The 21,139-nt window shown below is 46.3% G+C and overlaps 1 protein-coding gene across 4 annotated transcripts in view; it reads right to left on the reverse strand.

The window, feature by feature from the left end:
• Positions 1 to 21,139, reverse strand: part of ralgps1 (Ral GEF with PH domain and SH3 binding motif 1) — a 758,896-nt gene that overhangs the window by 635,579 nt on the left and 102,178 nt on the right. For 2 of the 4 annotated variants that reach the window (XM_078226431.1, XM_078226429.1), the window contains exon 2: positions 7,761 to 7,966. The exons of the other annotated variants lie outside the window; for them this stretch is intronic. The gene's annotated coding sequence lies outside the window, so the exon portion shown is untranslated. The remainder of the gene's footprint in view (positions 1 to 7,760; positions 7,967 to 21,139) is intronic. 4 annotated transcript variants of the gene reach the window in all.

Below are 21,139 nucleotides of genomic sequence, written 5' to 3' on the forward strand. Positions count from 1 at the left end.
TGGCATGTGCTCAAACCGACCGACAGTGGGCAAAATTAATGACAGTCCTGTAACTTCAGAAAGAGAATTCAAGGATTGGATCACTCTCATTATCTTGATGGAGTTATGATGGACGAACAGACTCTGATTGTGAGGTGGATAATTGATGCGTGACAATCAAGCACGAGGTACAAGGCTTCAGCTATTGAAGGCTTTTATTAGCAAACAATGGAACTAACTAACACGAGTACACCAATTCAGACTGGAGGGGTCCCGCCTGAGCAGAGGGTCTTATACCTCTCCCCAGGAGGCGGGGCCCGACCGGGATGTGCCATAACATCTACCACAGGTAACACCCTAACCCAACAACATTATAACAACCCCCACAGTGGCAACACCCTAACCCAACAGTAACATTGGAATAACCCCACAGTGGTAACCAACGATGGTTCACCACAATAATAAACACTGATGTTTAAGTTTATGTTGATTCGTTAGTGTCACAAGTAGGCTTACATTAATGAAGCCATTATCGAAAGGTTATTATTAAACTAGAAAGAGTGCAGAAAATATTTACTAGGATGCTACCGGGACTTGATGGTTTGGGTTATAAAGGAGAGGCTGGACAGACTGGGACTTTTTTCTCTGGAGCGTAGGAGGCTGAGGGGTGATCTTATAGAGGTCTATAAAATAATGAGGGGCTCAGATCAGCTAGATAGTCAATATCTTTTCCCAAAAGATAGGGGAGTCTAAAACTAGAGGGCATAGGTTTAAGGTGAGAGGGGAGAGATACAAAAGTGTCCAGAGGGGCAATTTTTTTTCACACACAGGGTGGAGTGTGTCTGGAACAAGCTGCCAGAGGTAGTAGTAGAGACGGATACAATGTTGTCTTTTAAAAAGCATTTAGACAGTTACATGGGTAAGATAGGTATAGAGGGATATGGGCCAAATGCGGGCAATTGGGACTAGCTTAGGGGTTTAAAAAAAAAGGGCGGCATGGACAAATTGGGCCGAAGGACCTGTTTCCATGCTGTAAACCTCTATGACTCTGAAAATCCCCTAGTTGCCACACTCCGGCACCTGTTCGGGTACACTGAGGGAGAATTTAGCATGGCCAATGCACCTAACCAGCACGTCCTTCGGACTGTGGGAGGAAATCAGAGCACCCGGAGGAAACCCACGCAGACACAGGGAGAACATGCAGACTCCACACATACAGCGGCCTAAGCCGGGAATCCAAGCCAGGGATCGAACCCAGGTCCCCAACGCTGAGAGGCAGCAGTGCTTACCACAGCGCCGCCCATGATGTTATGTGGATGGATGACCTTGTGTTTCAATTACTTACACCAGATCCCACCATTAACCAAATCAAGCCAGTAACTAATACACACTTAATTTACTAGGTACAGAACAAAGTCTCTCCGTCTTTAATGAAAAAGGGGCAGAGGTCTCGAAACATACTCAAGAACACAAAAATTTTATATCAACCAAAGTAAAATCAGCGACCTTTGAAGAGTGGCTGTAAACAAAACAGATGTTGGAGTGGGATTAAGTTATGGAAAATAAGCCACTGCCTCTTAACTCCTGATTACTGGCTGATTACTAATGGCACGTGTCCTTAAATAACCCAAATTGACAGCTTCCCAGCTCGTATCCCCAATTTATTACCTGGCTTAACTCTATGGTTGTGCCCACACTGGCATGGGTACTGAACACTTCCATACATATCCTCAGTAACAAACACCTTCTCATCCTACGCTTACAGAAATGTGACGCTTTCATGTCAATGTGCCACACTGCAAGGTACACTAAATGAAAAGGCCCAGTGCCCTGCCACAAAGGAACAGCATTCATATCAGAGCAAGACAGCAAAAATTACCAAAAGAGAAAATGCTGGAAAATCTCAGCAGGTCTGGCAGCATCTGGAAGGAGAGAAAAGAGCTGACGTTGCGAGTCCAGATGACCCTTAGTCAAAGCTTTGGCAAAGGGTCATCTGGACTCGAAACATCAGCTCTTTTCTCTCCTTACAGGTGCTGCCAGACCTGCTGAGATTTTCCAGCGTTTTCTCGTTTGGTTTCAGATTCCAGCATCCGCAGTAATTTGCTTTTATCCAGGGCAAAAACAACAGCTTTTAACCAGCAAAGCCACCACTCTAATAAGCCAAGCCACAACCAAAAGGTGCCTGTAACTATAAACATACCGGGTTACCCTGGCCAACATGGTTGCTAAGCAGCAGCATTTGTTACCAAAATCTCAGAAACCAGCCTGGACTCGTGTTTGTTCCCGAGCTAAAGGCGGCTGGAAGGATCTCTTTGGAGAGATTGAAGGTAGGTTGATGGAAAACCAACATTGCGTCACTGTACAAACTGCAAGGAGATTCTTGCATTTGACCCATGACAGGAGAGCGAGTAGCAGATGAAATCAAAGGAAAGTCTGCTTACAGGGATAAATCAACTTGACTGCAAGATCCCAAAGGCAGTTATCTGAACTTGCAGGTAGGCAAGTCTATTGTGAACATCTGCACTTTTTCAGTTGGCAGGTAATACAAGAGTTACATATTTAGTTATTAAGCTGACGGTTTCGATCACTCGGATGTAGGTGACACCTTAATCGTGCTGAACATTAATTGATAACCTTTGTTCGCATTAATACGTGGCTATCTCTCGATGATCACCATGGACACAGAAATCCCAGGTGTCAGATGCAAAGGCAATTTTCAATTCACTTTGCCGTTGCTTAGGTACAAGAGAACTTGCAGCCACGATTAAGTTGTGCAGATTGTTGGCAAATCCAGCTATGCTATAATTCACTATCATAGTTCTGCAAATCCCTGACTCTCTGCGGACACACATCTGAAGAGTGTACTCTACATGACCAGCGTACAGATTCTGGCTACTGCATGAATGATTGTCCCTGTAAATCGGGGAAACTCTGATCTTGATTAAATCAGGGTTATTCCATCAAAATTTTAAATTAAAAAAGTGCAAAAAAAAAGTCTCTGGTTCACTTTCGAACCTGATCGTAATAAGACTGGTGTCAGTAAGTGGCTGAGCTTTGAAAGGACTGCTTTCATTATGACTTGGCAAGAGGAACAGCAGGTGCTGGGAAGAGTTTTGAGCTTGTCGGAAGGTTGTGACTGATCTAGAATTAATCCTGTTGATATTCCTGTTCCTCTCACTTGCTTTTTGTGTGTCATTTTGCAACCTTCCAGCTGCATTTTCGGATTTCATCTGTTCCCTCCGTTCAGCTTGCATTCATCAAGTAGAATTGGAAGAACCCCACAAAACGTTAAAAACACATGCTTGACATTAAACATCAGGTATCTTCAAGACGTTAATATAAATTTCTTCTTCCAATGACGCATTTTTGCAAAAGGTCGGATCTCAATGTAAAAATTATTATAAACCTTTTCCCAGTGCTCCAGAAAACATACCAATTGCTAGCACCCAATAGTTCTGCCTTATCTGGCACTCTGATGTAGCCCCTGGATCATGTCAAGACCCCTGAACCCTACCCCTCATGACAAACACTTGCCTCACATTCTGTGCTCCTAGCTATCTCAGCTCCAGTCTATCAACCTTCACCACTCTTTGAGTGAAGAGGTGTCTCAAAGAGTGGTGAGCCTGTGGAATTCATTACCATAAGAAGTGGCTGAATAGATTCAATGTTTTGGCATTAAGAGGCGGCTGGATATAGCACTTGGGGTGAATGGGATCAAAGGTTATGGGGAGAAAGCAGGGTTGGGCTATTGAGTTGGACAATCAGCCATGATTGTGATCAATGGTGGAGCAGGCTCAAAGGGCCAAATGGCCTCCTCCTGCTGCTATCTCCTATGTTTCTATGTTTCCTATTCGACAGTTTTAAAACAGATAAGATACTTGCAGCAATCTTTGAATCACATATGATTAATTATATTCCACTAATAAGAACTTACAATGGGCGGCATGGTAGCCCAGTGGTGAGTACTGCTGACTCTCAGCGTCAGGGAACTGGGTTCAATTCTGGCCTTGGGTGACTGTCAATGTGGAATTTACATGTTCTCCCCGTGTCTGCGTGGGGTTCCTCCATGTGCTCCAGTTGCCTCCCACAGTCCAAAGATGTGCAGGTTAGGTGGATTGGCCATGCAAAATTGCCCCTTCCTGTGAGGGGGACTAGCAGGGTAAATACATTAGGGTCATGGGGATAGGATTTGGGTGGGATTGTTGTTGGTGCAGGCTCAATGGGCCAGATGCCCTCCTCCAGTGCTGCAGAGTTTCTATGATTAATGGGAATAGGTGGGTGGTCAGGTGTTTCTCGCCTGTTGGTACAGACTCGATGGGCCGAAGGACCTCTTCTGCACTGTATGATTCCACACTTACAGAAGCACCTCCCACGTCCACAGGACATCCCAAATACTTCAGAGCCAACAAGTCATTTCTGCAGTAGGTGAACCAGTATCTAATTTGCATGCAGCAAGGTCCCACACCCAGCAAAGAGATAATTGAACAGATAATCTATATTGGAACTGTTGGCAGAGGGCTAAATGCTGCTGAGGACATCTGAAGGGCTTAGGCCCACAACCGCCTGACTCAAAGCTGCAAGGGTACCATTGCAGCTATGGTTGGCACTCACGTGGTGTGTAGGACACCCTGACAGAAGAAACGATAACCAACTCTCACCACGACACTCTTAGGAATTTCAGTCGTTACTTTTCATTTCCTGCTGCCTATCCGCCTGGCAGACATGTCCCTGAGGATATGAAAATGAAGGCCTTAGTACGTCCCAGTCAACAATATATCTCCTGAAATGAGAGTCCAGTGGCGATACTTAAGATTACTGTGACTGATTGGAGTTTGTATAGTCTCCCCATGTCTGCGTGGGTTTCCTCCAGATGCCCCGGTTTCCTCCCACACTCCAAAGCTGTGCGGGTTAGGTTGGTCAGCCATGCTAAATTGCCCCCGAGTGTCAGGGGGACGAGCTAGGGTAAATGCATCGTGTTATAGGGATAGGGCCCGAGTGAGATTGTGGTCGGTGCAGACTTGATGGATCGAATGGCTGCCTCCTGCACTGTAGAGTTCTAACATCTAACTCCAAAGATATGCAGGTTCGGTTGATTGGTCACGATAAATTGCGCTTCAGTGTCAGGGGGACGAGCAGGGTAAATACATGGGGAGACAGCCTGGGTGGGATTGTTGTCGGAGCAGGCTCAATGAGCCAAAAGGTCTCCTCCTGTGCTGTAGGGGTTCTATTTGATGATTCTGTTCTGTTCTAACAGGTTGGATTTGACAAAAGCAAAGCTTCATCTTTCCCTCAGATACTTCAACTCATTCAGAAACTCAATTTGGGAATTTCTTCTGGTGACTTCCAACCACAGGATTGAAGTCTAGGCCAACGGAATGGGACGAGGTACAGGCCAACAGAATAGGCTGGAGATCACAGGGATGTTGTTTTTCCCAAAAGAAATCAAATAGCAGAAAATGAAATGTGCTGAAACAAGACATAAATATGCATTTTCTTAATATTAATGCAAGAACATTACATACAATAGTCAGCCAATAACAACATAACCAGTCAGCACAGAACAATACAAGATAGTATTTTAAAACGTCACAACCTGGATTGTGAGGTTGGGGGTGGGGAGGGGGTGGGGAGGTGTGTGTGGGGGGCGGGGGAGTGGGGTTGGGGGAGTGGTGGTGGTGGTGAAGAGGGCACAAAGGCAAACTATCAGCTGTCATTACCCAACTGAAACTGACCACATCAGGATTTAGCACCAGCATTGAAATTCTGAAGTTGCAAACTGTCAAACACTGATCAAAGAACAAAGGATTGGAACAAGATGCAGAGACGAATAGCCTGCTGGCATTGACAGCTCAAATATACGATGTACTGTTTAAGGCACAAGGAAGAAAGAAAAGTACAGCAGCACAGGAACAGACCTTTCAGCCCCTCTAAGCCCATGCTGACCATGATGCCCTAACTAAACTAAAAATAAACCTTCTGCCCTTACTCGGTCCGTATCCCTCTATTCCCTCCCTTTTCATGTACGCAGCCAGATGCTTCTTAAATGTTACTAATGTTCCCGCTTCCACCATCTCCTCTGGCAGCATGTTCCAGGCACCCACCATTCTGCGTGAAAAACTTGGCCCGCACATCTCGCTTAAACTTCCCCCCTCTCATTGTGAAAGTGTGCCCCCTTGTAATTGACACTGCTCCAACACAGACTGCACTGTGGAACTGCCTCCCAGAGTCTATGATATCAATAGGATCTTGTTCTTCCCCTTTGCCACTCTCGTTGCTGCTCGAAACCCCATCAGTTGCACCTTGTTCAATCAGGGATTTTAGCAATCGCTGAGCAACAGATCAGATTCTGTAAAAACGGCACATTTGTGGAGCTTGTTCAATGTTTCTATCGAGATTAATTGAGCGTTTAAGCTCAAACTATGGAGGGTTTCTCATCATGAGTTTGGCAAAGATCAATTCTTAAAGAATTTTTGCTTCAGCAGTAACTAAATGGCGGTTTTTCAATTAACACACATCAAGCACATTCAGTTTGGAGTTTCAACTGATAAGGGGTGAGATTTTCCAGAACCCCTCCCCCCACCACCAACACCCCACCGCGGCGTGCTTTCTGGCAAGGGAGATGGCTCACTATTGGTTAGTTGCAAGGTCTTCTGGTGCCACCAATGTCTATGCTGTTTTGTGTGGCTGGCCTGCCCCACCACTGGGGAACCCACCACAGTGGGGGAGGGGGGAGGGCCGACGGGCAGGGTGAAATTCGCTTTCGACAGGGCCGGAAAATCCCACCGGCAAGAATGGTTGCAAAATCCCACTCAAAAAGGGCACGGTTTTCCGGCTGCGCTCATCCCAAAACCGGAAAATCCTACCGAAGGTCAACGAGATGTGGGAGTTGTAGGCCAGACCAGCATTTATTGCCTCCCCCAACTCGCTACAATTCCCATGGCGGGTGGGACAGGAAAATTTCCCACATAGCATCTTAAAATTATGATTAAATATTCATAATGGTAACAACTAAAATTCTCATGAAGCTTGCTTTTATTCTTTCATGGGATGCGGGTGTCACTGGCTAGGCAGGCATTTATTGCCCAACCTCACTGTCTTTGAGAAGGTGATAGGGTGAGCCGACTTCTTAAACCATTGCAGTCCACAGCCCCACTCGGAAGGGAAATTGCTCCATTTTTCCTTCACTTAGTTACAATCTCCTGTGTTCTAGATCTTGTTAACTATTGGCACAGCAACTGGGCTATTACCCTGGTAGCCACATACAAAGCATAAAAGGTGACAGGCGATATGTGCTTGTTAGAAAACGCATGGCCCCTCTTATTTTCAACACTGGCCTCTTCACCTTGATTGGATCAATGGTTGTATTTATCCAGTGTAAATATCTGGTAGGTGAGCTATTTTTATTGCTTGTAGTGACGTTCACTTAGTAAGCAGCAGTACCAATGAAAGTAATCTTCTTTGCCTTATCCATTTGCGTGTTAGCTGCAAACCAGATGCTACCTAGCAATACTAATCATGTGGCACCTTACAATCTTCCCCTCATTAACCTCTCCCGTTCCAGAAAAGCCTCAAATGATCGAATTGTCCGAATGTGATCTGGACAACACACAATTTTTCCTTTGCACTTGGTTCAGACTGTATCACAAGGGCAATAAATGCTGGCCTGGCCTACAATGCCCGCATCTCGAGGAAGAATAAAATAACCCTCATATCATTTTAATCCTTCGGGGTAATTCTGCTATCTATTTCGGATCTCATTTTGGTTCTGCTTTCACACTTACTTGCTTGCTTTAATATGCACATGTTGTTGCATCAATTCCACATCTGCTCTCCACAGCAGTCTAGAGTGGTTTAGCTCAGTTGGCTGGACAGCTGGTTAGCGATGCAGAGCGACGCCAACAGCGTGGGTTCAATTCCTTCAAGGACTGAGGCTATTTATGAGCAGCCTATGGTCATCTGGGGCTATGTTGACTTTTCCCTTTTACATCTGTGGATGGCATAAGGAGTGAGAACAACTCTCTACAGGTTTACCTTAATCATGTCAGCACAGTGGTTAGCACTAATGCCTCACAGTGCCAGGGATCTGGGTTCGATTCCCGGCTAGGGTCACTGTGTGTGTGTGGAGTCTGCACATTCTGCCCGTGTCTGCGTGGGTTTCCTCCAGGTGCTCCGGTTTCCTCCCACAGTTCGAAAGATGTGTGGGTTAGGTGTGTGGGATTGGTCATGTTAAATTGCCCCTTAGTGTCAGGGGGATTAGCTAGGGTAAATGCATGGGGTTATGGGGCTTGGGTGGGATTGTGGTCGGTGCAGACTTCTGCACTGTAGGATTCTACGATTATGAATTGGCAAATATTTACTAAACCAAATCGCACCACAGAGATGGTCGTGCAAAAGGTCCGCCTTGGTGACCAAAATGAAGGTCGAGACCAGAAATCACAACTAAAAACAAAAAATGCAAATAAATGTAATTTTAACATGGTTAATGTTGGAGTAATTTGCTTTCTGTAAGAATTAACTCATTCTCTTTGTAATCACTTGTTTCCAAGCCAGATTCTTTTTTTGATCCTAACAAAGAATGCCACAGTAAACGGGAGAGAGAAAGCTACACACTCATCACAACATGCAGAGTGTCAGAATAAAGCAAAGCTACTGGTTGGATGAACAAACTGAAGCCAAGCTCCAAGAGTTGGGGGCAGTTCTGGTGGATGAGGTCATTGTCAGAGACCACTATTATGACAATGACACATTCGATTTGGCCACAAACCAAATCTGGCTGAGTCAGAGAGACACTCAGTGGCAGCTCATCATTGGTGCCCCAAAGGCTGACAGGCCGACAGATGCAAACGGAGATGGGGAAGAACAGGGTGAACAAGCCGAGAAGCGAGTCTCCAAATCAGAAACGAGGGGCAAAGATAGTCAGCACATGGGCAAACTCATTTCTCCCGGATGGCATCAGTGCCATCCCGGATTAAAGCTGCAGAATACAGCGAGATCCAGAGAGCAGGACAACGAGAAGGACAAAGGAGACGCAACTCAAGAACATCAAACTCCAGCAACTCAACAACTGGGTACAAGGGCCAACAACAGTGGAACCAGTCAACATGAGAAAGTAGAGCCTCAATACGTACATAACGAACTCAAATCACACCGAAAGATTATCGAACACATTGCACACTTCCTAGACCTTCCTCTCACAGAGGAAGAGGAAAGCAATATGGAGATGAACCATTTCTGTCAGATGGCAAAAATTCACCATTACGCTAGCTGCCACACCACCAGGAGGAAAACGTACAGGTTCCAGGACGCCTACAGAATTGTAATCGACCAGGACGAATTCACTCCCAGAAATGTAGCTATTATAGACGTGAATGCTAATGTTTCAAACATCATTAAAGAGCTTGAAAAGATGGAGGAAATAGCTGCACATTTGAGAATTAATCCCTGTCAGACAAGCTAGATTTCTGTTTAATTGCATTTCCAACATTCCTGGCATTTTTTTCAATACATGAAAAAAATAATTTTGGGCCACCATGTAAAAATATTATCCTAATCAGTGGTTTATTCCAGTTGTGTCTGAAAATGTTAAAGTTTAAAGTTTATTTATTAGTCACAAGTAGGCTTACATTAACACTGTAATGAAGTTACTGTGAAAATCCCCGAATCGCCACACTCCGGTGCCTGTTTGGGTACACTGAGGGAGAATTTAACATGGTCAATGCACCTAACCTGCACATCTTTGGACTGTGGGAGGAAACCCACGCAGACACTGGGAGAACGTGCAAACTCCACACAGGCAGTGACCCAAGCTGGGAATCGAACCCAGGTCCCTGGTAACTGTGCCACACAGTGTTATGAAAGAGGCTCTAGTTCGGAAAAAAATTTTTTTTAAATAAATGTTTCTCAGATTCTAAGTGCAAATTTTCACATTGATTTCATATCAGTCTCGCCAACAGAAAAATAAGCATCTTTCCACCCACAAAAAATAAAAAGGCTCTTCCTCTTCAATTTGAGGTGCTTTGATATGTCACATTTTGTCTCCTCACTGACAGCATGCAAGAAAATCAAAAAATGTCAAAACTGCCCGACATTGTGTAAAAACTGGATTGAAGAAAATGTAAAATAAAGAGAACACAACATCTGGAAACGTTTGCTAGTATTTTTATGCCTTGGATGATTTATAAGCTACCACACACAGCTGGAATAAAAATCAAGCTAAGTGCCTCAACATGCATCGGTCTGCTGGTGTCATTAACAGCACAGGTTTGTTCTGGAGTCAGAAATGACCAAGGCCAAAGTAGGCGGGGTGGCTGACATTAGCAATGGACATTCAAATAAATTTCTGTATTACACACAAAACACGAGAAGGGAACATACTCCCTTTCAGCTAACATGCAGGCAGCTCTGTTAATGAGTACCTCTGTAAATCTAATAAGCATTGCAATCCTTTTCATCCTTAAATGCCGATCGGAATCAGTTGTTGAATGCAGCAAAAGGCCATGTTTTGATGTGATCTTCGTCTCTTGTATCCATTAGCAACCAGAGCAAGGTCACCGTGGGCAGCAGACATGTTCTTGTCGAATGCATTAATGTCCCTGCACTGACCAAAGCCAAATCTTCCTCCGGGCTAACCCCACGTCGGAGCGAAGGAGGATTGTTGCAAGGTTGAATGAGTAATGTGGCGTGAAGAAAGAGTCACAGTGACAGGCTGATGGTTTTCTGAAATGTCATGGCAAATTACATGAAACCCCACTTCTGTTTTTGAAAACATGGGGATAAGGGGCAACACGGTGGCACAGTAGAAGTGCTGTTGCCTCACAGCGCCAGGGTCCCAGGTTCAGTTCCGGCCTCAGGTCACTGTCCGTGTGAAGTTTGCACTTTTTCCCCCCCCCCGTGTGTTTCCTCCAGGTGCTCCGGTTTCCTCCCATACTCTAAAGATGTGCGGGTTAGGTTGATTGGCCATGCTAAATTGACCCGAGTGTCAGGGGGGATTAGCAGGGTAAATGTGTGGGGTTACGGGAATAGGGCCTGGGTTGGATTGTGGTCGGTAGAGGCTCGACAGGCTGAATGGCCTCCTTCTGTACTGTAGGGATTCTATTTGGGGCAAAATTTTCCACGTCGAGTATAAAAGTTGGAGTGTTATGGTAAGGTTATATAAGGCATTGGTGAGGCCGAATTCGGAGTATTGTGTACAGTTTTGGTCACCTAGTTACAGGAAGGATGTAAATAAGATTGAAAGAGTGCAGAGAAGGTTCACAAGGATGTTGCCGGGACTTGAGAAGCTGAGTTACAGAGAGAGATTGAATAGGTTGGGACTTTATTCCCTGGAGTGTAGAAGATTGAGGGGAGATTTGATAGAGGTGTATAAGATTTTGATGGGTATAGATAGAGTGAATGCAAGCAGGCTTTTTCCGCTGAGGCTAGGGGAGAAAAAACCCAGAGGGCATGGGTTAAGGGTGAAAGGAGAAAAGTTTAAAGGGAATATTAGGGGGGGCTTCTTCACGCAGAGAGTGGTGGGAGTGTGGAATGAGCTGCCGGATAAAGTGGTAAATGCGGGGTCACTTTTAACATTTAAGAAAAACTTGGACAGGTTCATGGATGAGAGGGGTGTGGAGGGATATGGACCAAGTGCAGGTCAGTGGGACTAGGCAAAAAATGGTTCGGCACAGACAAGAAGGGCCAAAAGGCCTGTTTCTGAGCTGTAATTTTCTATGGTTCTATGGTCCCAAGCAGGTGGCACCTGACCTAAGCGAGCGTTAAATAACGTGTGATGACGTCAAGTGCTCATTCCGCACTCACGATGTTCCGATCGGTCGGCACAGATTGGCTACGCACTTTTTATTCATTCTTGGGCATCGCTGGCTGGTCAGCATTTATTGCCCATCCCCAATTGCCCTCGAGAAGGTGATGGCCAACAATTATGGAGCCAATTAAAGGGATTATCTGCCCTACTGCCTGAAATATTATGTTGCCAGTGTGATTTTTAGGTTGTCACATGGGCGGAACAGTCAGGCAGGCAATCCATTTCTCAGCTTGACTCAGTGACGGGTGGAAAGGGAGTGGGCACCTCTTCAAGATTGGAGGTGCCCTCCCCTCCGGGACCAGGGAGCTCTGCCTCACCGCCCTCCCCCTCACTCCCTGCCACAGCGATCGCATCCCACCCTCCCTACCCCATCCCCCCAGGGCATACCCAACCATCTTGCCTCCAGGATCTACCTTGGAAACAGTCCTGAGACTTGGTTGCAGGCAGAGCACACAGTACCTCTTCTGGCCACTGCAGTGCTGTGCCTGGAGGGATTGGATAGCTGTCAACCTATCAATTTAGTTGACAGCTCTCCAAGACCTTCCAAAGGGTGGACAGAAGTGCCGCCCACTGCCAATCAATGCGCAGTTGTGCTTGAAATGGTAGTGGGCTTGAGAGAGTCGGTGGGAACGGGTTGCGCACCGACCCTCAGGATGGCGAACACCAATCACTTGCCATCTTGAAAATTCTATCCTTAGATTTCAGGAAAGCTAGTGTTATCTCAAGTGATTCATAATTAGTACCTTGGACTGAAAGAAGGCACACGCCCCTGGGAATTATGTTCATATTGACAAGACGTCAACACGCACGTTCAAAAATTCTAAATTCCATTGGGAAGATCAAACACTTTGAAGGTTTGCTGATGGATCACATGTGCAAATATCAGGTTATCCAGAAAGCCACAAGAAGTACAGTGCCCAATTATGGGTCGCACACTTTAGGAAAAAAATGTGAAGGCATTGAAGACTGTGCAGAAAAGCTTCAGGAGAATGGTTCTTTGATGAGGAACTTCAGTTATGAAGATAGACTGGAGAAGTTAGGACTGTTTCCCTTGGGGAAGGTCAAAGGGAGATTTAGTGGAGGTATTTGTAATGACTTCCATCAGGTCATTGAGGTTGGCCTTTTGGAGTATGAACTCCCTAATTAAGGATCCAATCAGGGAGTCTTTGCCTTGTATTTAACCAGGACTGTCAGTTCTTCTGACACCCCCGGAGGTAGACGGTTTATCAGCAGCACAGAGTGCTAGCAGTTAAGGGATTCTGGTGAAGGGACTTTGGCCTCCGAAGACTTATTACAGTATTCAAAATCAGGAAGGGACTGGACAGAGGAGTGAGGGGGAAATGGTTCCTGTTGATGAAGGAATCAAGAATAAGGAGGCACTGATTTAAAGTAATTTGAATAGGAAGCAACAGCGACACTAGGGGAAAAAAAAACTTTCACACAGCAAATTGTGGGGTCCTGGAATGCACTGCCTGAGAATGTGGTGAATGCAAGTTCAATCGAAGCATTGAAAGAGAAATTAGACTTATCTGCAAAGGAAGAATGTGCAGCATTAGGAGTGGAAGGCAGGAACATGGCATCAAGGGAATTGCTCAGAGAGCTGGCGCAGCCACAATGGGCCAAATGGCCTCCTTCTGTGCTATGATACTGTGTACCGACTCCTAAAAGATCAGGGTCAGTTTAGCTCCGTTGGCTGGATGGCTGGTTAACGATGCACAGCCGTATCAACGGCACGGGTTCAATTCCTGGACCGGCTTGAGGTTATTCATGAAGGCTCTGCCTTCTCAACCTTGCCCCCTCCCCTGCGGTGTGGTGACCCTCAGATTCCATCACCACCAGTCAGCTCTCGCCCTTTAAAAAGGGGAGAGCAGCCGATGGTCATCTGGGACTATGGTGACTTCTCTAAAAAGGTTCACCATATAATAGAACAATACAATAAACAGAGTCGATCAGACTGAAATCTCAGCTGTTGAAATTCCAAAAATTATATTCTTTATATTACCATGTGCAATCTTAGTGAAGATTTAGGTCTAGAAGGCTTGCCTCCGGCAAATTAAAGCATTTTACTGTGCCTGGGTTATCAGGACGTGGGAATGAATCAATCAGCAAACATTGCAGATGTCGGTTGTTCTGTGCCACTGAATTCAACCCCATCATTAAGTCACTACATAGTGAGTAATACTGAGCTTGGGATTGGCCTGGGGACAAGTGTAAACAGATGATCAAACAGTACAGAATACAACAATTCTGGCATTTCTGGTTAAGTGGGGAAATCAGTAGTGAAATGCAACTGGCCAGCTTTTATTCCTGTGAAATGTTATCTGATTGCCTTTGGGGGGAGGGGGATGGGGAGGAGAAGGGGTGAGGCTGGAGTCATTTGTAAAAGTTTCTCTCAGATGGTGAAATACACAAAGTTGAACCCTTGGGAAGCTTCAATACACGTGGCCAATGGAACCATCATGATTAGTGGGCCAACCTTTACATTTCAAGCTTTTAATTTTTTTTTAATGATACAAAGAGAGAATGAATTGGAATTGAAATTCTATAAGTAAGAGACAGCACAGTGGTTAACACTGCTGCCTCAACGCCAGGGACCCGGGTTCAATTCCAGTCTCGGGTCACTGTCTAGTGGAGTTCCTCCCCGTGTCTGCGTGGGTTTCCTCCAGGTGCTCCGGTTTCCTCCCAAAGTCCAAAGATGCGCAGGTTAGGTGGATTGGCCATGCTATATTGCCCCAAAGTCCAATGATTCATAGAATCTCTAGAGTACAGAAGGAGGCCATTCAGCCCATTGAGTCTGCACCGACCACAATGCCACCCAGGCTCTATTCCCGTAACCGCACGCATTTACCCTGCTAATCCCCCTGACACTAGGACAGTGACCAAGGCCGGAATCGAACCTGGGTCCCTGGTGCTGTGAGGCAGCAGTGCTAACCACTTTGCCACCGTGCCGCCCAGGAGGTTAGGTCGATTTGCCATGGTAAATTGCCCCTTAGGTGTCCAAAGATGTGTGGATTAACTATAGTAAACACATGGGGTGAGGGGGATAGGATCTGGGCAAGATGCTCTTTCGGAGAGAGAGTGCAGACTTGATGGGCCAAATGGCCCCCCTTCTGCACGGTAGGGCTTTTACAGAACATTTTAAAGTTACATTTCTCATGCTTGTTGGTACTTGAGCTAAAAACACAGCTGACTAAAGCCAAACAGAAAGTTCAGAATTGATTCATTTGTTCATAGAATAGAATCCCCTACACCGTGCAGAAGGAGGCCTTTTGGCCCATCGAGTCTGCACCGACCACAATTACACCTGGGCCCTATTTGATGGGAAGGTTATTCTCCCTAGCTGCAGTTTTCAGGGATTCAACGTTAAGAAGGTGTTTCGGACGCTCAAGTCAGTAAATAATTATTTCTCTGTGCAGCTTTGACATCAGTGAGTTCAAGTTCAGTCCTTGGCACATACATTCTTCTGTGGGGGATTGTTAAACGCCATCGCGAATGTCAATTATATTCAAGACATGGCAATCTCATTCACTGTCATATCAATTCACCGTTGTGGCATGGCAATTAAAGAGTAACTTAATTCTGATGCCTTCAGGAAATCAATATAAAAAGCATCAACAGCTGCTGAACCAAGTTAAAACAAGCGGCAAAATTGCTGGATTTAATTTCGCACTGCTCAATATGCAACAATCCACACCTGACAAAAAAATATTGCTGCGGCTCGGAGGGCTTCTTCTGCACTGTCGGAGTCTATGAAATAAGACAACAAATTTACTCTTTTCCAAACACATTCCACTTACACCGGAAAGATGGAGGCTGAGGGGAGACTTGATAGAGGTTGACAAAATTATAAGAGGCATCAACAGAGTGGATAGTCAGAGGCCTTTCCCCCCAGGGTCGAAAGCATCAATTACAATGGGGCACAGGTTCAAGGCGAGAGGGGGGAAAGTTTAAGGGAGATGTGCGGGGGGAAGTTTTTCATGCAGAGAGTGGTGGGTGCCTGGAACACGCTGCCAGAGTAGGTGGTGGAAGCAAGTACATAAGCAACACTTAAAGGGGCATCTGGATGGGTACATGAATAGGGAGGAAATAGAGGGATACGGACCGAGTAAGGGCAGTAAGTCTAGTTAGTGCATCATGATCGGGCATGGGCTTAGAGGGGCCGAAAGTGAATTGAGGTCTGTTCTCTCACAATTGGTCTGTTTAAGGTAATTCTTTTCCATTTCCATGCACATTTTTCTAAGCTTCAGATACATTGTGTGTCGCTGAAGAACACCCTGTCTTTAACCGAAAGAGAAAATGCTGGAAAATCTCAGCAGGTCTGGCAGCATCTGGAAGGAGAGAAAAGAGCTGACGTTTAGAGTCCAGATGACCCTTTGTCAAAGCTGATTTTCCAGCATTTTCTCTTTTGGTTTCAGATTCCAGCATCCACAGTAATTTGCTTTAATCCTGTACTTTTCTTCGCTCTTCTTCCTCCTTACGCCTTAAAACAATTCATCGTATATTTGAGCTGTCAAAGCCAGCAGGCTATTACCGCTGCATCTTGTCCCAATCCTTTCGCTACTTTGCGCAGATGTATTACTGTTTATCCTGCCACAGACAGGTGTTACATTCTATAAATAGACCTCAAGGGATAAAGCCAGAATCACAACCTGCTGACTGATGAGCAAAGTCTAACCAACAAACTGAATCCTAATCACTGACAATCTTTCAAGCAACTCCTTAAAGATGATTATATCCATATTATTGCTGCCTGTGTTTTAAGATAATGAGACTGATAATCTTGAGTTTGAGTCCTCAATTTGAGAGGAAGCAAGTTATTTAACAGATGAGGAAAATGATGGTTTTCTCATTCTTCAGCGACACACACAATGTATCTGAAGCTTAGAAAAATGTGCATGGAAATGGAAAAGAATTACCTTAGACCAATTGTGAGAGAACAGACCTCAATTCACTTGTGTGTTAACTTGAGGGCGACTCGTTGTGACTTCGAGTCAAGAAACCACGTATATACACACGCAATGGTCAGACAGAATTGAAGACATGACTCTCTGCTCCCTGTCTCCAACTGAGGTTCCTCCCCAGCCCTGGGCACGTGTGCTCTTGCTCCCGATTGGTTTGGCTTCCCGCATTGGCTCTCCATGGAGTCCAGCCTGATCATGTGGCCCTCAGGGATCACCCCCCTCTCCCCCCCCTTAAAAGGGGCTGATGACCACAACTTGTTTCATTCATTCAAGGGATGTGGGCACTGTTGGTAAGGCGAGAGTTTATTGCCCTTTGATGCCACACAACCATCTTCCCGAATACAATGGAGTTGCTTGCTGGACAACATCAGAGGGCAGTTAGGAATAAAACACACAATTGTTGATATACTTCTGAGGCTGTATAAGGCTCTGGTCAGACGCCATTTGGAGTATTGTGAGCAGTTTTGGACCCTGTATCTAAAGAAGGATGTGCTGGCCTTGGAATGGGTCCAGAGGAGGTTCACAAGAATGATCCCTGGAATGAAGAGCTTGTCATATGAGGAGCGGATGAGGACCCTGGGTCTGTACTCATTGGAATTTAGAAGGATGAGCGGGGATCTTATTGCAACTTACAGGATACTCCGAGGCCTGGATAAAGTGATCACGGAGAGGATGTTTCCACTAGCAGGAAAAACTAGAACCAGAGGGCACAACCTCAGGCGAAAGGGACAATCCTTTAAAACAGAAATGAGGAGGAATTTCTTCAGCCAGAGAGTGGCGAATCTGCGGAACTCTTTGCCGCAGAAGGCTGTGGAGGCCAGGTCATGGAGTGTCTTTAAGACAGAGATAGGTTCTTGATTAATAAGAGGATCAGGGGTTATGGGGAAAAGACAGGAGAATGGGGATGAGAAAAATATCAGCTATGATTGAATGGCGGAGCAGACACGATGGGCCGAGTGGCCTAATTCTGCTCCTATGTCTTATGAATCACATACATGGCAAACTAGATAAGGTAAGAAGTTTAACAACACCAGGTTAAAGTCCAACAGGTTTATTTGGTAGCAAAATCCACACAAGCTTTCGGAGCTGCAAGCCCCTTCTTCAGGTGAGTGGGAATTCTGTTCACAAACAGAGCAAATTCCCACTCACCTGAAGAAGGGGCTTGCAGCTCCGAAAGCTTGTGTGGCTTTTGCTACCAAATAAACCTGTTGGACTTTAACCTGGTGTTGGTAAACTTCTTACTGTGTTTACCCCAGTCCAACGCCGGCATCTCCACATCAAAACTAGATAAGGGCAAAGTTCCTTCTCAAAAAAGGTCATTATGAACCAAATGTTTTGTTTTTTTTAAAAAGACCAATCTCGTAGATTCATGGCTCCCATTGCTAGCTTTTTATTCTTTGAATACAACAGTATCCTGCGCAAGGATGACATGCAAATTCGTGAAGCGTTCCATATTTTTGGGGCGGCACGGTAGCACAGTGGTTAGCACTGCTGCTTCACAGCTCCAGGGACCTGGGTTCGATTCCCGGCTTGGGGGTCACTGTCTGTGTGGAGTTTGCACATTTTCCTCGTGGCTGCGTGGGTTTCCTCCGGGTGCTCCGGTTTCCTCCCACAGTCCAAAGATGTGCAAGTTAGGTTGATTGGCCATGCTAAAAATTGCCCTTTAGTGTCCTGAGATGTGTAGGTTAGAGGGATTAGCGGATAAATATGTAGGGATATGGGGGTAGAGCCTGGGTGGGATTGTGGTCGGTGCAGACTCGATGGGCCAGATGGCCTCTTTCTGCACTGTAGGGTTTCTATGATTCTATACAGCTAGTCAGCTGTGAATGGTGGTGCACACTTATATTCAATCGTTAAGTTGTTACAGCTACATTCCCCTGTATCACTCTGCATCACTCACGTATTTTCATATTCGCTCCTTATTCTGGAATAGAAATAAAGTGCAAACTTTTTAAAAATTCATTCATGGGACATGGGCGTCGCTGGCTGGCTTTTATTGCCCATCCCGAGTTGGCCGAGGGCAGTTGAGAGTCAACCACATTGTTGTGGCTCTGGAGTCACATGTAGACCAGACCAGGTAAGGACTGCAGATTTCCTTCCCTAAAGGACATTAATGAACCAGATGGGTTTTTCCAACAATCGACAATGGTTTCATGGTCATCAGTAGATTCTTAATTCCAGATTTTAAAAAAAATGAATTCAAATTCTACCATCTGCTGTGGTGGGATTTGAACCCAGGTACCCAGACCATTAGCTGAGTTTCTGGATTAATCGTCTAGCGACAATACCACTAGCCCATCACCTCCCCTTTTCATATTTGCTCCTTATTATGGAACAGAACTAAAGTGCAAATTCCCCAACATCAGATTGGTAATGTCTAATAAAAATACATTGGACAAAATCATCTCATAAATCGACAAAGTCTGATTTTGGGCGGGGAAAACAGCGTTTATCCTGCCAGCGTCAGTGTGGTTTTTCCCATCATATAGTGCAGCACTTGGTGAAAAAAATTTGCAGGCATGGGTTCAACCCCGTATCACTGGCCGGCGACCTCTGATTCCCCACCCCGCCATCACCTCAGCGCTCAGTGATCCGGGCGCCATACTTAAAGGCTGCTCTTGCACAGAGCAAATGCTTCTGAGTTCACCGGAGGTCATGGCTGCCAGACCCAGGAAACATCCAGCATTACCGATGTCTGTCTGTTAAACACAGTGGAGGCCCATGCTCTGGGCAAAAACCTACGATCCCAAGCATGGGAGACGGTGGCAGTGGGGGGTCAGTGCCAGTGTCCTGCAGGAGAGGATAGCCATCCAGTGCTCCAAGATTATGAAGGATCTCCACCGTTAAGTCACTCTCCTCATCACTCTCAGACCCATTACACATCTACAGGGGGCTCACACGCTGCCAGCTCCAGGAACACCACCACTTGTCGTCCCCCACACATCCTAAACAGCGCTGTGGGTTGAGTCATCATCAATCACCTCCTCAATCCCACTCGCCATCCACACGTGCCGGGCATCATCATCCTCTGCCCTGGCAACCGTTCGGCTTATATAATCATAGAATCCCTACAGTGCAGGAGGCTGCCATTCGGCCCATCGAGTCTGCACCGATCACAATCCCACCCAAGCCCTATTCCCGTAACCCCACATATTTACCCTGCTAATCCCCTGACATTAGGGTCAATTTATCATGGCCAATCATGCTAATCTTTGGACTGTGGGAGGAAACTGGAGCACCCGGAGGAAACCCATGTAGACATGGGGAGAATGTGCAAACTCCACACAGACAGTGACCCAAGACCGGAATCGAACCAGGGTCCTTGGCTCTGTGAGGCAGCAGTGCTAACCATTGTGCCACCCATACACTCTCTCCATCTGTCTTCAGGCAGGACAAGCTGGTACATAAAAAGGGAGATATTCCAAATAGGTGGAAGGGATGCCCGAAGGTCTTCTCGGACTTCGAGATGAGAGCCAGTTTGCCAGTGAGGACATGAACCTTTCCTGTGCTGATGGGGAGGTCAGAGGCAACAAACCAAGTGAAGATCCAGCACCATAGGGTCTATCAGACAACCGCACTGGGACTCATGCCTCCTGATTCTCAGGCCGCAGCAAGCACTAATGACATCACCTTTCTTTCGCAGGCATGTCTGGGAAGCAGCCGAAGGGATCCACCAGCCAGGGTCGATTCCAGCCCCAGCAACAGCACAGACCGTGAATTCCCAGAGTCCAAGGTGCAAGAACTGTCACAGTGCTCATCCGCACCCTTCAGCAGCACAGAGACACACACCTCAGTGGGACATCATTCTAGAGTAGCCTCAGGATCACAATCAGGTGAGCACATTGCACTGTCTGATCCACAACAGGCAAAGCAGACAGGGGGCTTCCCAGGGTGCCGGCACTCGGAGGATTGCTGGAGGCTAGGGATCTGCTGAGGATCAGGTGAGGAGCCTCTGGACCCTGTCATGCCTCAATTGTTGGAGCTGCAAAGGCAAACTCGGGAAAAATCAGGAAGAGATGTCTGCTGGACACCTCCATCCACATTTAGACTGAGGCGACAGGCCAACACACCAAGGTCAACACTGGTAGGGTGTCGGCTGCCATGGAGATCTTGGCCCAAGATACCTGTCCCACACTGAAGCAGGAGCTGCTCCATGACTGAGGTACTTGCTGGCATTGATCAGTGCCATCAGGGCTGGGCTTCCTGAGCTCACTCCAACTGCCCCTCCTTCTCCAGGAGGAAGCCAGGGGCCTCGGGCACCCATGCGGAGGAGGATCAGCTGGCGCACACCCAGAAGCCAATCACGCAGGTGACTCTGCAAGTGTCGCACCCACCTGAATCCATTCTTCCTGTGACCCCTTCAGCTACAAAGGCCGAGGAGGGTAGCACTGAGACAGCA

Source organism: Mustelus asterias, chromosome 13 (genome assembly GCF_964213995.1).
Source record: "Mustelus asterias chromosome 13, sMusAst1.hap1.1, whole genome shotgun sequence".
Lineage (NCBI taxonomy): Eukaryota > Metazoa > Chordata > Chondrichthyes > Carcharhiniformes > Triakidae > Mustelus > Mustelus asterias.